Source organism: Equus caballus, chromosome 2, assembly GCF_041296265.1.
Source record: "Equus caballus isolate H_3958 breed thoroughbred chromosome 2, TB-T2T, whole genome shotgun sequence".
In the NCBI taxonomy this organism is placed as follows: Eukaryota; Metazoa; Chordata; class Mammalia; order Perissodactyla; family Equidae; genus Equus; species Equus caballus.
Window position 1 is genome coordinate 61,566,351 of NC_091685.1, and position 17,100 is coordinate 61,583,450.

A 17,100-nucleotide genomic window follows, 5' to 3' on the forward strand; every position below is an offset into this window, starting at 1 on the left:
ATGACATGCGAGCTCTCTGCCTCTAATGGCCATACTTGAGGATTTGCACACAGGGGAGGAAATAAGACACTATTCATTCAGTCCAAATGAGTAAATTATGATTGCGGCCAGATGTCCTTAGGCAAAAACAGAATTTGAAGCCAACAATAGAGTCTGTCTCTTTTTGTGGCACTTCTTTGTAAGACGGTCACTGACCTAGTACGATTACAACAGCGAGAGTCTGATTGAGGCGCCATCTACACGGAGCCAATTCTCAGTGGAGGAAATCTGAGATAGCTTTGAGGATAAAACTTATGGGTCTTTACTGCATTCCTCTGTGTTGGGGGCTTAGGGAAGAGTTCTTCTGGAGAAATGACAGCCTCCATTTCCCTTTTATGAGCTGGTTGTGAAGGCAAGATTGCCTCCTCTCCAGGACCACGTCACCTTCCTTCCGACTCCTCAGTGGACATTCCTCTCTTGCTATCAAATCTGTCCTCAGGCAGCACCAAGAAGAGCAGTGAAATTCAGACACGAGTGAAGGGTAATTTTGAGGAAGCCCTGGAGCCCATCCGCGTCCAGAGAGTCACATGCGAATGTGCTTTGGGGTGAGGTTTAGTGTCGAGGATTCTCTAATGGAAGTATAAGCCTCGCTGGGTAATGCTAGGAGGCCAGGAATAAGAAAATTAGGCTTCATAACTGAATTTACCTGCCTCTTTTGGTTTTGTGGAATGCATCAGGGGAGCCAGTGATATTACAATTTTGAGTTCACCTAAAAATAGCCAGACTGGAGACCTGAGACTACGCAAGTCATCCTTCTGGCAACAGGGATGCTAGTCTATTGATAATGGAATAAGTTGTGCACACTGTTTTACTGAAAACAAATTGTGGTTTTCGCTAAGAGGTTTCAGGATTGGGAGCTTATTCGCTCCATAAAGGTCCTGACTTCCTGTCCTGAGACTCTATATTTGAGGTCAAAGGGCTATTATTGTATTATTCTTGCTTCATTAGGAAAATATTTTTTTCTTTTCTATGTGTGAGTCTCACATTGGACTGAAGTTCACGCTGGATGGTTTTTAATTCATTTACTTTTCTATCATCTTAATGAACAAGTGCTGGACAATGAATCAATAATTGAAATGGTTGCCTCTGTTGGATCGCTTTAAGAAGAGCCAGAGGCCATAGGGAGGCAGCCATCTTCTGGGCTGCTCAGCCATCCGCGCTGTCAGGGAAAGGCCTGGGCAGACACAGATTCAGTGCAGCAGCCGGGATCTTTAGTGTTTTTCTTCTTCTCTGAGAGCTGTACTGTGTACCATAAGCAAGTGATGTTGCAGCCCCGTATGTCCGTGGTTGATAATGGCAAAGGACTGAGACCAAAAGCCAGAGCAAGAAGAAATGGATCCGATGTTCTGAAACAGCATTTAGAGTTTCTCAGCACAGGCGTTTTCGGCACTTTGTGCAGAAATCTCCCACAGATTACAAGATATTAGCATACTTGGCCACCTCCCACTATATGCCAGGAGAAGCCCCTTCTAGTCGTTTTGAGAGCTCACACCTAACAAATCAACCAAGCAACCAACCAACTAGACAAATTCTGCTCCACTCATTTCCAAGACGCCTTGACTGAGAAATGCTGAATAGTAGACAGAATTTTTGGAAAGGAAGACTTCTAGGGAACGACTCAAAGTGGTCAAAGGCTTGTGTACCATATCTTCTTTTAAAGAGGTACACTTTTTAATTTATTGTAAAAGTTATATGCTCATCACAAAAATTTAAGCAATACAAGGAGCGTGTAAAGTAAAAAGGAAACACCCATAATATCCCTGATAAACACATTTTAAACAGTAAACAGTTAAAGACATATCTATATTTGCACTCAGCAATATCACTTCAAGGAATCTATTTTTTAGAAATAACATCACTATTATGTACAGACACATGTGTAGGAATGCTTGTGGCAGACCTTATGTAATAGCAGAAGAGCAGAAGCAGCCCAGATGCCCACTTAGACGGGAGCTGTTGAATAAGTTATGGTGTGTGCCGTCAAAAGTGGCCGAAGTAGATGCAGATGTCCTGATTCAGTCCAGATAGATGTTCATTCCAGGTATATTATTAAATGAAAAAACAAGATGGAGAACATTTTGAATAGCAAGATTCCTTTTTCACTTTAAAAATATACGTATATGTACGTGTGTGTATCTGCATATGCTTTGGAGTCAGGAAAGAGATGTAGTGAATGGAGACTTTTTGGGGTTGGGATTGGCTAGGAGGAGGGAACGTGGGGGAAAAGACAACTTCTGCCTCGCATAATTTTTTAAAGCTGTAGAATTATTAATAACTTTTAGTTTTTTGTAATTTTAAGGTATTTTTAGTGACATAATTTTTTGTTTAATTGGTTTGATCCTTTAAAATGATATAATAGCACAGAAAGATCAATCTGTTATAAAGCAAAGTTGAATGTAAGTATTTAACACATAGTAGACAATCAGTGACATTTAGCAAGTAAATTAGAAACAGCAGGAATCAAATTGTACATTTTCCCTGCGGTTCTTAAAAGAGTAACTTTTTTAAAAAAATTAAAGTTGTTCATTTTGAGATAATTGCAGATTCACATGTAGAAGACATCCCATGGGGGCTGGCCCCATGGCCGAGTGGTTGGGTTCGCGCGCTCCGCTGCAGGTGGCCCAGTGTTTCGTCGGTTCGAATCCTGGGCACGGACATGGCACTGCTCGTCAGACCACGCTGAGGCAGCGTCCCACATGCCACAACTAGAGGAACCCACAACGAAGAATACACAACTATGTACCGGGGGGCTTTGGGGAGAAAAAGGAAAAAATAAAATCTTTAAAAAAAAAAAAAAAAAAAAGAAGACATCCCATGTACTCTTTACCTAGTTTCCCTTTGTGGTAACACTTTGCAGAACTTCTAGTATAATAGCACAACCAGGACGTCGACCTTGATAAAGCACGCTAAGCTTGTTCCGATTTTCCCAGCTTTGCTTGTTCTCATTTCTGTGCATGTGTATTTCAATCTGTGCCTCTCTCTGTGTGTCACATGTAGAGTTTCCTGGGTCCGTCACTACAGTCAAGATGCTGTGGAATTCCATCACCATAAAGATCCCGTTGTTGCCATTCTATAACCACATGGACGTTCACAGTAGCTTTATTCATAACAGCACCAAACTGGAAACAATCCAGATGCCCTTCCAGATGGTTAAACAAACTGGTTCATCCAAACAATGGAACACTAGGAGCAAAAAAAAAAAGGAGGGAACTACTGATACGTGCAACAACTTGGATGACCCTCAAGGGAATTATGCTGAGTGCACAAAAGCCAGTCTCAAAACGTTACATATTGTATGGTTACATTTATACAATGTTCTTGAAGTGAAAAAATTATAGAGATGGAGAACGGATTACTGGTTGTCAGGAGTTAGGGATTGGGGGTTGGTAATGAGAGAGGTGAATGCAGTTCTGAAAGGACAAAATGAGGGATCCCGGTGGTAATAGAACAGTTTTTAAGTATTTTTAAAACAAAAATTATATCTTTTTTTTACACGAACGGGACTATATTATACATATTCTTCTGAAATTGTTTTTTCCACTTAATATGTATTGCCTATCCTTTCATGATATAGGGGTATCTTATTTCTAAAAGTAGTTACATGTCTTTTAATAGGATAGAGTATCATCATTATTTATTCCTCTATTAATGGATTAGAAGGTTGTTCATATTACAAATAGTAATGTACGTTTTTAACAGCAAACAGTTAAGTAGAAAGGTGCTGCAATAAGCATCTTTGTAAACACAGCTTCGTGCAGTAGTATGACCTTGTAGAATAAACGTGTAGAAGTGGAATTGCTGGGTCTGGGGGCAAGCACATTTTAAATTCTGATACAGATTTGCTATATCATTCTTCAAAGTAGTTATACTAATTTACACTTCCACCAATATTAGCCACGTCCATTTCCCCACACTTACATATTAATTTTAAAATGATAAAGGCTTGTTTGTCCACAGAAGTAGTAAAATCTTTTTAAAATTAGAAGCATTAACAGCGCCATGATCTATTACACCCAGGCCCATTAAGTCAATAGGATCTCTGCCCAGCCTCATGATCAAGGCTTACCCCCAACTTTGAGAATGAGCCAAATTATGTAGCCTGTATTAGTCACAGTTTTCCAGAAAAGCAGAACCAATAGAATACGTATACAAATATATTCTCTCTCTATACACATATATATATAGACAGAGGAAGTGAGAGACAGAGAGATTTATTATGAAGAATTGGCTCATGTCATTATGGAGGCTGAGAAGTCCCATGATCTCCTTTCTGCAAGCTGGAGACCCAGGAGAATCGGTGGTGTGACTCCATCTGATTTCGAAGGCATAAGAGCCAAGGGAACCATTGGTGTAGGTCTCAGTCAGAGCACAGGAGGAGAGTGACGTCCAGCTCAAGCAGTCGGGCAGAGGGAGTGAATTCTCCCTTCCTCTGAATTTTTGTTCCAACGGGCCCTCAATGGATTGGATGAGGCCCACCCACACTGGGGAGGGCCATCTGCTTTGCTCAGTCTACAGGTTCAAATGCTAATCTTTTCTGGAAACATCCCCACAGACATACCCCAAAATAACGTTTAACAAATATCTGGGCACCCCCAGATTCAGTCAAATTCACACATAAATTGACCACCTTGCCAAACCAAGAAAGTCTCAATTCTATCCCAGTGAGGAGAGGGCAGCACGTAGAATGGCTCAGGACAATGGCCGTCCTAGGTAATTTCCCAGAACCTCCCCATGATTGCTCTTGTCTCGTGCTGTGTGCTGCCCCCTCACTCCCCAGTCCCCCGCCAGCTCTCTGAGCCCTGGCTCCATGGGCTCTCGGTGTCTGAGTTTCCCCTTCAGTTGTGACGGCCTGTCCCAGTTTCCCTCTTTGACTTACTTGAGTCGAGTCTGTGGCCATGTCTCTGTTCTGCATGTCCATCTGACTTTGGTATCCCTGGACCCATCAAGGAGAGACCCACTCCAGCATGCAATTCAGCACGGGGTTAGCACAGACTTTGGTGTTAGCTGTGTCTGAGTTTGAGTTCCAACTGTTCCCTTTAGCAGGCATATGACCTTGTGCAAATTATTTAAAGTCTTTAAGCTTTAGTTTCTTCAGCTGTAAAATGAGAGTGGCAATACGATGTCATAGTGTTGTTGTAAAGGATCAAGTGTGACAGAGCATATTAAATACTTAGCATAGTGCCTCACGCTTATAACTTCCAAGTCTCACTATTTTGAGACTATAAAATGGGATTATGTAAACTTTTCAGACACTGACGTACTTTCTGGAAACAGTATCCTCCGAAAATGTCTATCCCCTCCTTCCTGAGTTATTTCTGAGGGCTTCCAGGCCCTGACTTGGGAGTGCCCAGGGTCAGTGCCTCAGCTTCCCTGACTTCTCCTCTGGCCTCCACACGGCTGCCTCAGAGGCCCATGTTTAGCTGGGAAACCCTGTCTCTGTCTGTGACCACCACCGTCACCCCACGCTCTGGCCTTTGAAAGGAGACACTCCTTCCAGAACAACCGCAGCCAGGCTGTGACTTCATGTATGACTTAATTGAAGGTTCAGGGCTAATGAAAGTGCTGAGAATAACCTACAACAGTGAACAGAGACAGCGGCTCTTGGAGACAACAGGCCCGAGCCTGCCCTGGCTGATCCTGGCAGGCCTGGCCGTGGCGGGCCCACGTTGAGCATCTCCACAGCTCAGAGTCCAGGCTGTGTCGTCTCCCCTGGCCCAGGGCCCCTTTAATAGCCCCAAGATTAACTGCTCTCCAGGATGACTGACTACTGGAGACTCAGGCCCTTAGGAGGACCTCTTGACCCACATTCCACCCTCACAGCCTAGATAAGGCAACCACAGTAGAGATTTCTCAAAGTGTGGCTTATTTTCTTCTTAATAGTTACTTCTGCAAAATACCAACAGTCCAGTTTAGTGTGCTTTGCACCAATTTCCGTGCAGGCCTTTTTCATAATCGTTCCTCCCAAAAACACCAAGTCTACATTTTTCTCCTGCTGCATTCCAGGCTCAGGTCCTCATTGATGCTGAGCAAATGCCTAGACACAACAACACCCACACATCCCCCAAGGGCAATTAATCATTTCCAAGGATTGGGAAGTTAAAATAAAAATTTAAGGAAAACCTTTTCGTATTTCACAAATGCAAGTTTAGTTATACTCCAAAATCACCCCAGTGACCTTACCGAGTAGAACACTTAAGCATCTGAGGCTGAAGCACCTGCAGCTGAGTTATTTCCCACTGTTCCGAGCATCTGCAGAAACACGTGCATAAACTAGCCAGATCTCACAGGGGTCTCTTCCAGAACAAAGGGAAGCTCTGTCTTGAAGCCAATTTTGCTTTTTCACTGTAAAGTGCAGAAACTACTTGCAACGTTCCAAATGCCAGCTTTGGGTGCTTCAATAACGTAGAGTGCCACTGTAGGGACCCTGTGTTGACCAAATCTCTGGCCCCCTGGGAGAGAGGGAGGGAGACTCAGACCCTGAGAGAGGAAAGCTCTCCTTGGCTGCACGAGCTCCCCAACAACCCTGAGAGATCGGGAGGTCAGCAGTTAGTCACATTTGACAGATGAGGAGACTGAGGTTCAGAGAAGCTAACTGAAGGCAGCACAGCTATGTATATAGCTGAGCTGTGACTAGATTCCAGACCTTTTGAGTCCCAATCTCAAAATCCACATCATGAACACTCTGATCCAAGGCTTCCTCTCAGTTTTCCTGAGTTAATGCATTGGCCTCCAAGATGATGTTTTTGGGATTCAGTAGATATTACTGCTTTTTGCCTGCCTGAATTGTGGACCAAATGAGAGACGGGAGCAGGAGTAAGACTTTGGGGCTGAAGGCCAAATGGTTTGGTTCATAGGTCAGTCCTGAATTAGCCAAGTTTACCCACACAGTCACAGGCAGCATTGACAACTACAGGCTGCCCTGTAGGGGCCTACTCGTGTGAAACTTAGAGCTGGAGGAGCCAAGAAACTCCAAGAGAAGGCTAGAGAGAGGGGCTGAGCCTCTCATGCTCAGCTTCTGGATCCAAATGAACCAGGCACTTCTGCAGCCACGAAGGGGAGGGGTGCAGGGAGGCCAGAAGTATTCCTCCAATGGGTATCTCAACAGGAAGTCAGGAAAAAGGAGGTCCCCCCGCCCCCGCCCGCACAATACAGATCTTAATGTCAGTGTTTTCCTTAATACAGATCTTAATGTCAACCCATCCCACCTATTAATGCCAGATAAATCTTTCTGAAGCATCATTTTTTTAGTGTAGAGTTTCTCTGAGTACCAAACGTACATGTCTCTCCATCACCTCCTGCATCAAGCCCGTATCTCTCCTAGACGCCCTCCTGTCCTTCCGCTGTATTTACTGCTGATTTCCAAGGGAAACCCTCTTCTCCAGCCTGGCACGGCCTCCCTCTAGGCCCCCAACAGGCTCTGCTCATTCTCACATTTACATATTTGCTCATTTCTCCTCCCACATGAAGTGCTTTCCTCCCACCTACTCTATCTTGGAGTCTTCCTCTCTTTCCAATCCTGAATGACTACGGAGCTCCTCCAGGAGAAGCTCTGGCTGCTCCAGCTCACATTAGTCTCCTCCTTCTCTCATAGCTCTTTCAGTCCTTCCACCTAGTCCTCTAGGGGTAACGCCATAACTACGGTTTTGTTTTGTTTTATTATGGGCACTAGAGCAAATGGCTTTAGAGCAGGATCCGTGTCATACTTTTTTGGCATCCCTCAAAGTAACCATTTGTCACATTTGCCTATCTAGTAATTGAAAAATTCTCTTCTTATTATGGGGGAAACCCAAATTATGTGAATCTTGGTGGAGGACAGGGTCCCTCTAATGGAAGCTGAGGGGCCAGAAACTCGGCTACTCCTTCTCTCCATGCCTGGCAGGTAGATGTGGACATACAACCTAGGCTAGCCTGGAACTTTGAATTTGTAGAGTACTGTAAAGATGCAGGTTAAAAAAAAAAGAGCTAACAAATTCTTCAGGGTGACGATGGTGGCACGGCCAGTCTAGCACAGCAATGGTGATCCACTGACAACTGCTGCTGGTTGTGACTGAGGAATTGGAACCAAGAATGATTCTGTGCCGTGACCTTATCTGTGTTCCTGCTGAGACTCTCGTGATGGATCCTGCTCATTTTCTTAGCTTGGTTCTCCAGCCTTCCTGCCAATTCTCTGAGTTTGTTGATAATCTTTTACTAAATTTCAAGTTTGTGAGAGTTGGTTTCTGTTGTTTGCAGTCAAGAATTCTGTTTGCTACATTTGATATTGTCTGGCACATGCTGAGCTCAGTTAAGATATACTGACTGTCCTTGAACCTGAGTCAAATGATCTGGCCCTCTATTGAGAGCTTAAAGTGAGATTGTGGAGGTTGCTGAAAACCAGGCTGAAGAGTCTGCAAACTAAGGTTGTGTGAACTATGGAATAGCAATCATTTGAAAAGTGAGAGATTCAATGCAATCCCTATCAAAGTTCCAACAACATTTTTCAGAGAAATAGAACAAAGAATACTAAAATTTATATGGAACAACAAAAGACCCTGAATAGCCAATGGAATCCTGAGAAAAAAGAACAAAGTTGGAGGTATCACACTCCCTGATTTCAAAATATGCTACAAAGCTATAGTAACCAAAACGTCATGGTATGGCGGAAAAACAGACACACAGATCAATGGAACAGAATCAAGAGTGCAGAAATAAACCCACACATCTATGGTCAGCTAAGTTTTCACAAGGGAGCCAAGAACATCCAATGAAGAAAGGAGGATCTCTTCAATAAGTGGTGTTGGGAAAACTGGACAGCTGCATACAGAAGAATGAAAGTAGACCATTATCTTGCACCATACACAAAAATCAACTGAAAGTGGATTAAAGACTTGAATGTAAGTTCTAAAACCATGAAACTTCTAAAAGAAAACATAGGCAGTACCCTCTTCGACATCCGTCTTAGCAGCATTTTTTCAAATACCGTGTCTGACTGGGCAAGGGAAACAATAGAAAAAATAAACAAATGGGACTATATTAAACTAACAACCTTCCGCACAGCAAAGGAAATCATCAATAAAACGAGAAGACAACCTAACAAGTGGGAGAAGATATTTGCAAACCATATATCTAATAAGGGGTTAATATCCAAAATACACAAAGAACTCATACATCTCAACAACCAAAAAACCAACAACCTAATTAAAAATGAGCAGAAGATCTGAACAGAGATTTCTCCAAAGAAGATATACAGATGGCCAACAGGCACATGAAAAGATGTTCAACATCATTAACTATCAAGGAAATGCAAATCAAAATTACAATGAGATATCACCTCACTCCAGTCAGAATGGCTATAATAAACAAGACAGGAAATAATAAGTGTTGGAGAGGATATGGAGAGAAGGGAATCCTAGTACACTGCTGGTGGGAGTGCAAACTGGTGCAGCCACTATGGAAAACAGAACGGAGATTCCTCAGAAAATTAAGAATAGTACTACCATACGCATCAGCTATTCCACTGCTGGGTATTTTTCCAAAGAACTTGAAAACACAAATGCATAAAGATACATGCACCCCTATGTTCATGACAGCATTATTTACAATAGCCAAGACTTGGAAGCAATCTAGGTGCCCATCAAGGGACAAATGGATAAAGAAGATGTGGTGTATACACATAATGGAATACTCCTCAGCCATAAGAAATGATGAAGTCCGGCCATCTGTGACAACATGGATGGAGCTTGAGGGTATTATGCTAAGTGAAATAAGTCAGAGGGAGAAAGTCAAAAACCATGTAATCTCACTCATAAGTAGGAGACAAAAATAACAACAAACACAAAACCACAGAGATTGGATTGGTAGTTACCAGAGGGGAAGGGAGAAGGGTGAAAGGGTGATTAGGCACATGTATGTGGTGATGGATTGTAACTAGTCTTTGGGTGGTGAACATGATGTAATCTACACAGAAGTCGAAATATAAAGATTTACATCTGAAATTTATATAATGTTATAAACCAATGATACTGCAATAAAAAAAAAAAGAAAAGTGAGAGACTCAACCAATTAATTCACTCAAGTTTTCAATTTGTTTGAAGCAGTTTTCTTCTAGAGTTGATGGCGTGACTGAACATGTGTAGACATAGGCCGTATGTGTGAGCCTTTGTGCCAGATTCCCCCCTACGAAAGAAGCGGGTAATTGGAGATGGGAGGGCGCTGATTATTTAGGTTCAGAAGTTAATACTGTGTGTTCGAATGTGAAGATCAGACTTGGCGATCTGGAGGGTCCTTGTGCTGAGGGCTGCCCAAGGTCAGGTCTGGGACTTGATTTTTACCCTCCTTCCAAGCTAAGGAGTTAGCTGTGACTGTTTCATGGAATCCGGCAGAAGACACAAGTCTCTGGAGTCAGAGACAAAGGACTTTATTACTCCTGGTATATACTTTACTAAAAAATTATTTGTTGCTTATCTGAATTAAAATTTAACTGGGTAAAAATTTAGCTTTTATTTGCTAAACCTGGTAAATCTAAGCACAGCATTCTGCATAAATATCGGCATATTTGCGTTAGCTGGTGGTCAAAGTCTTGCATCCTTAGCATGCCCAGCATCGCACACAGGACCATGAGAGACCCACGGGGACAGTGGCAGCTGCATTGGCCTGTGGCTGAGGGACTGCTGGTGTCTGCAGGCTCCAGCAGCAGTCACAGTGGGTGTGTGGGCCCTGGTGGCCTGAGCGGGCAGCATGGGGACCCCAGCAGCACGGCCATGCCTCCAGGAGCTCAGCACTCCGTGTGTGCTTGGGGTTTCCAGGCCAGGTCTTCATAGTTGGGTGACAGTTCTCTCTTTGCTTTGCCCTCCTAGCCTCCCTGTCACCCCCTTATTCCTTTGCCCTTCCAGCCATTACAACACATTTAAAATGAATTCCCTGCATTATATTTCTCTTTGGGTTATTTAGAGTGATGCTTATTTTTCTGGCAGGACCCTGACAGATACAGTTGTGGTGGCATATTTGTGCTTAATAAGCTTATGAGTGTGGCCCAGTGCTCAGCATGTGATGGATGAATTAGAAATGCTTACTTAAAATGAATTAAATTCTTGCTGGAGATTGATAGGTACAGACACAGGGTAACATTATGCTAAAATAAATGGGAATCAAAGGCACTGGGGAATGTAACAGGAAAACTTTTTCAAGCCAAGTATAAAAAAAAGTAGTGGGTAAGACATTATGTGTAGCTCAGAAGTGGAGGCAGTGGAAGATATGTTGTTGGATGGAAGAACTCTATTTTATTTCCAGGACACATTCACAGTATTAATCATAGGATCAAAGTGTTATTCTTTTTTAGAAATCTCCCCAAATGATGAAATGAAATATAATATCATCTTCATAGGAGGAAAGCATTTTAGCAGTGTGAGCAGAAAAGTAAAAATAGATATTCTGTAGTCATTTATTCAACAACGTTTGTTATGCGATACGTGCAAAGCACAGGATCTCAGGCATGAATTACCAGAGCTCAAGTGGCCTTTCAGATATAGTTCATCTGCGTAAATGTAATGATTCTCAAGGGAATCTTAAAACATTCCTCTTGGAACCTATGGCTTGATTTCTCAGTTTCGCTCAAGCATAAATCGTCAGAGCTGAGTGCATGTGGGATGTGGTTTGGGAAGATAAGAGGCCAAATGATGTTTACGTTGTTGTCTGGTTTGCTAATAAATATTGCTTTATTTCATTGCTCCTGTTTTGGGAGCCCCTAGAGGAAGCGCAACTCCCTCCCATTATGAATGAGAGATTCTGGAAAAACATCTCACTCAAACCATAGCTGGAGAAAACCTGCAGGGAGATTTAGTGGTTCCAAGTTGCTGAGGCTCTGATTTTAGGGATCAATGGTACATTATTTATTAGCAGAGTTGTGGCCAATTGCTACCCCTGTGTATCTCTCTGTAATGGTCAGTTTTAGGTGTCAGCTTGACTGGGCCATGAGATGCCCAGATCTTTGGTCAAACATTATGCTGGCTGTGTCTGTGAGGCTGTTTCTGGATAAGATTAACATTTGAATCAGTAAGCTGAATAAAGCAGATGGCCCTCTCTAATGTGGGTGGGCCTCATCCTATCAGTTGAAGATCTGAATAGAACAAAAAGGCTGAGTCAGAGGGAACTCCTCTTGGCTGAGTGCTTCAGCTGGGACACTGGCCTTTTCTGGCCTTTGGACTCAGACTAAAACATCAGCTCTCTTGGGTCTCCAGCTTGCCCACTGCTGATCTTGGGACTTCTCTGCCTCTATGATAGTGTGAGTTAATTCCTTATAATAAATTCTTTCTCTATATATGTATATGTACATATCCTGTTGGTTCTGTATGTAGAGAAGTGTTGGTAGAAGAGTTGACTCCATGTAGGGAAAAAATGAGCAAATAGGAGAAATAAGATGAAAATTCATGCTGAAATAAGATTGTGGAGGACACTGAAAACCAGGCTAGAGTCTGCAATTAATTCTATATTTGCTATTGAAGATTTGCCTTCCAAATGATACTTGAGCAAAATTAGTTTGGTGGGTGTAGTAAGTTAAATGGTATCCCCCCCAAAGGATGTGTCCACCCAGAAGTTCAGAATGTGACCGCTTTATTTGGAATAAGGGTCTTTGCAGATGTTATTAAGTTAATGATCTTGAGATGACATCATTCTGGAGTACATTGGGCCCTAAATTCAATGGCAAATGGCCTTATGAAAGACAGGAAAAGAGAAGACAGGGTTACAGAGGAGAAGGCCACATGAAGATGAAGGCAAACACTGGAGTGATGCAGCTATAAGCCAAGGAATGCCAAGAATTTCCAGCAATCATCAGAATCTAGGAAAGAGGCACAAACGGATTCTTCCTCAAAGCCTCCAGGAGGACCCAACCTTGCCCACACCTTAACTTTTCACTCCTGGCCTCCAGAACTGTGAAAGGACAAATTCCTGTTGTTTTAAACTGCCAGATTTGTGGTGATTTATTGTGGTAGCCCCAGCAAACTAATGCAATGGGGACGTGTGGGTAAATTACGTAGGGCAGCGAGCCTAGAGGTGGAGCAGCTAGCTAGCTGTAGGACATTTTGACAACTCAAGTTATTTTTATGAGCTGTACTTTACCAAGGACCATGTAGTGGCCCTGTGTTGATCTTTCATAAATTTTCATTAAAAAATTTCATAAATTTTTCTGTCTACGTGACATGAATACTACTGGTGGAAAAAAATTAGAATTTTAGGTGTCATAAAATCCAAATCCCAACAGAAAATTTAAAAAAGATAACCCAATGTTTGTAATTGTTATTGTGATGGTTAATTTTATGCATCAACTTGAGTGTGCCGTGGGACGCCCAGATATCTGGTTAAGCATTGTTTCTCAGTGTGTCTGTGAGGGTGTTTCCAGAAGAGATCGATTGGCATTTGAATTGGTGAGCTGAGCAAAGCAGACGGTCCTTATCCATGCGGGTGGGCATCACCCAATCTGTTGAGGGCCTGAATAGGACAGAGGGTGGAGGAAGGTTGAATTCACTCTTGCTGCTTAATTGCTTGAGTTGGGACATTGATCTCTTGCCCTCTGCTCTCTGTTCTTAGACCTTCAGACCTGCACTGGAATCTACACCAGGCTCTCTGACTCTCAGGCCTTTGCACTACACTGCTGGCCTTCCAGGGTCTCCAGCTTACTGAGGGTAAATTGTGAGACTTCTTAGCCTCCATAATAGTGTGAGCCAATACCTTATAATAAATCTCTTTATAATAAATACAATAAATCTTTATAGATATATGTCCTAATGGTCTGTTTCTCTGGAGAACTCTGACTAATACAGTTGTGTTTAACTAAATTTAGTGAGACAATTTCTTTGAACGGATGAATCCTTAAGGACCCACTCCTATAGATTGGCCTGCCTTTCCCCCTCGTTTTTAGTGCAGCGCATCTCCATGGTCATTCTGGAAGCATCTACGGTGCCTCTGAAGGCAGACTCCGTGGGCTGGGATGAGGAGATTCGATCCCATAGGTGAAGATGGCCCAGGAAGATGATGATACTGATGACATCCACGACAATTACCTTGAGGAGTAGGAACTGTTCTAAACATTCACACCACCATTTTATTTTATCCCTCCGATGACCTTGTGAGGTGTATTACTATCCTCCTATGACAGAGGAAGACACCAGGCTTTGAGAGATTAAGGAACTGGTCAGGGTCTCACAGCTGGTAAATGACTGCCAGAATTAGAATCTCAGTTTGTCCAACTCCAAAAGCATGTGACTGTCAACCAATGTCCCTGTGAGTAATCATATAATCACGGAATTGCAGAACACTAACGTGGGAATTGTTGTTAGAAATCATCTAGCTTAGGGATGAGATTTTCTTGCAAACCAAGGCCTTAGAGTATGTTTCTTTTCTGATCTGAGACCAGGATCCAGGGCTTACCAAGGAAGACACTTTCTGCAGCACATTAGTTTTGCAAAGGTAAAGATGGCATGGCGAATATTTAATGGCATTCATTTTTCTTTTAAGAGCAAAGAGCTTTCTAGGAAAAATAGCCGTAATTCAAAGGTCAAGGCTGATGCCTTGTGGGAAGAGCAGGACAGATTGATTTATGGGGATTGGAACAGAAAACATGGTTCAAGAATGGCAATGAATAACAGAATAAGGTGGCTTGGCTGACAGTATTCCAGTGCTTATCTGTGTGAGCCTGGTTAGGGAGGGCTTAAGAGAATGCTCAAGTCAGTTAGGGAGACTGAGACTGTCATTGGTGGGAAGGATAGAACATATTAAAACCAGAATGGAAAGGAAATTAGGAACTCTGTGGTTAGTGTTAAAACTGGAGCCCCACTTAATTCATTCGCCTAGTCAGCAGAAATTTTAGAGCTGTTGCTGTGTGCCAGGCACTGTCCTAGACACAGAGACACAATAGGAATTCTGACAGAAGTGGTCCCCTCTTGCACAGAAACCCATAGGCTCGTCAGGGAGACAGATGTTGGCCAAGTAATTACAAATTTGTTACATACTTTTAATTTAATAAGTGCTACCAAGAAGTACGGGATGCTATAAGAATGTAGACAAAGAGGATCTGACCTAATCTTGGGGTCAGGGTAGGGGCTAGTGATGCTTAAGCTGACATTTGAAGGATGAGTAGAAAGAGGCTAAGAGCAGAGGGGAGGAGCTTTCCAGATAGAGGCAGGAGAGAGCACGTAAGTTCAAGGAGCTGTAAGGCTGAGTGGGTGGAGAGCAGAGAGGAAGGGGAGAGAGGCCTGTGCAGCCAGGGACTTGTTAAGGATTTTGGATTTTATCCTAAAAGCAAGAGAAGTCATTGGAGGGTTTTAAACAGGGAGTGACATGATTGATTTGGCATGAGACCAAGGAGGGATTTGGGCCAAATCCTCATTACTAATGGTTAGTTGTCACTTGCCTGGCTTGGTCCCTTTTGCCTAAATGGCTTGGAAGCCCAGCAGGAATAGCTCTGGACAAAATAGGATGCAAGGTTTCCGGATCCTGCCCACCCCCTCATCAGAATCATAACCGTAAGCTACACAGCTGGGCAGCTGGAGCACTTGCCCCGGGGCCTGTGATTTGGTCGGCATTGTTCTTCCAGGTCCTGCCAGTGGGATCAGATGCTCTTGTCTTTGATGAATTCCCATCAAAAGAGAGCTGGTACTTGTGGTAGAAGTTCTCAAAGGAGGAATGGGTATTGCTGGAGATGAGCCATCAATTCCAGGGCCGGAGCAGAGGCAGCCTGGGCAACCTCTTCCTGGAGGCCATTTCCCCAGAGAAGCAGGTGAGGTTTGGGCCTGGGGAAAGCAGAGGTTAATCCAAAGGCCACAATGGATTCAGCTCAAAAGACCTCCAGGGTGTAGGTTTTTAAGGTTGGAGATGTCTTGGCATTTACCACTCTTGTCTCCTTATTCCATTTTGTCCTGCCCCTTAACCTGGCACTCCAGATGGAAGAGATTTAGGTGGGTATTACTGTAGCATGGCAATTTAAAAAATAGATGTTTGTGTTTCCAATAAGCCTGTGAGGTCTATCCTAGGAACCAAATTCACTGAGCAGCACGGCTTTCCAGAGGCCTGGTGTAGACGATAGATCCCTTGGCACAGGTGTGGGGGCACCTGGGACAGTAGCAGCACAGAGCTTAGACTCCCTCGGGATTGTTGTCTACTTAGAGACATGGCTGGAATGACAGCTCTCATAGAGCACTTCTTATGTGTCAGGGCACCTGTGTGTCTAAGCCCTTCACATATATTAGCTCATTTAATCTCTACCACAACCGTACAAAGTAGATGCTATTATTATCACTCCTATGTTACAGATGAGGACACTAAGGCACAGAGTGGGTACTTCACTGCTTGTAAGAAGCAGAGCTGGGATTTGAACCTAAACAGTCTGATACTGAAGGCCATGAGATGAAACACTCTAGCATACGCCTCTCTAGAATGAAGACTGGGGACTGGGCTGTGGCCATCCGTTTGGGTGAGTGTTTCTTACCAACGGTAGATGCCCTGCATCCTAGTCCGCTCAGGCTGCTGTACCAAAATCCCACAGACTGGGTGGCTTATAAGAGGCAGAAATTTATTTCTCAGTGTTCTGGAGGCTGGAAGTCCAAGATCAGGGTGCCGGCTTGGTCAGGTTCTGGTGAGGGCCCTCTTCCTTGTTGTTGGGTCCTTATATGCTGGAAGGGGCTAGGGAGCTCTCTGGGGTCTGTTTTATAAGGCCACTAATCCCCGTCATGACCTAAGCATCTCCCAAAGGCCCCACCTCCTAACACATCACCTTGGGCATTAGGTTTTCAACATATGACTTGGGGTACACAAACATTCAGACCATAGCACCTTGTCGTAAGTCAGAGTGGAGACTGTGTCACTGGCCAGAGCACACACTGAGCTTGGCTTTGAGGTGCCAGGGATCCATGGATCAAGAGGAAGATGGGGAGAATCTCTGAAACACTTAAAATGGCATTTAATTGGAAGAGACACTGACAGGAATAAGAAGTCCTCAGAAACGGCTTGGGAATTAGAAGGGCCACAATTCACATTACTAAAAATTGTAAGAAATCACAACTATTTCAAACACCCCTTTACGAGAGAGGA

At 43.4% G+C, this 17,100-nt stretch overlaps 1 long non-coding RNA gene across 1 annotated transcript; it reads right to left on the minus strand.

Moving 5' to 3' along the window:
* Nucleotides 1-2,066: 2,066 nt before the first annotated feature.
* Nucleotides 2,067-5,068, minus strand: LOC138921686 (uncharacterized). Its single transcript, XR_011434475.1, has 2 exons — nucleotides 4,916-5,068; nucleotides 2,067-3,222 (listed from the first exon to the last, which is right to left on the minus strand). It is a non-coding gene; the product is annotated as an uncharacterized lncRNA (long non-coding RNA).
* Between the last annotated feature and the right edge of the window lie 12,032 nt (nucleotides 5,069-17,100).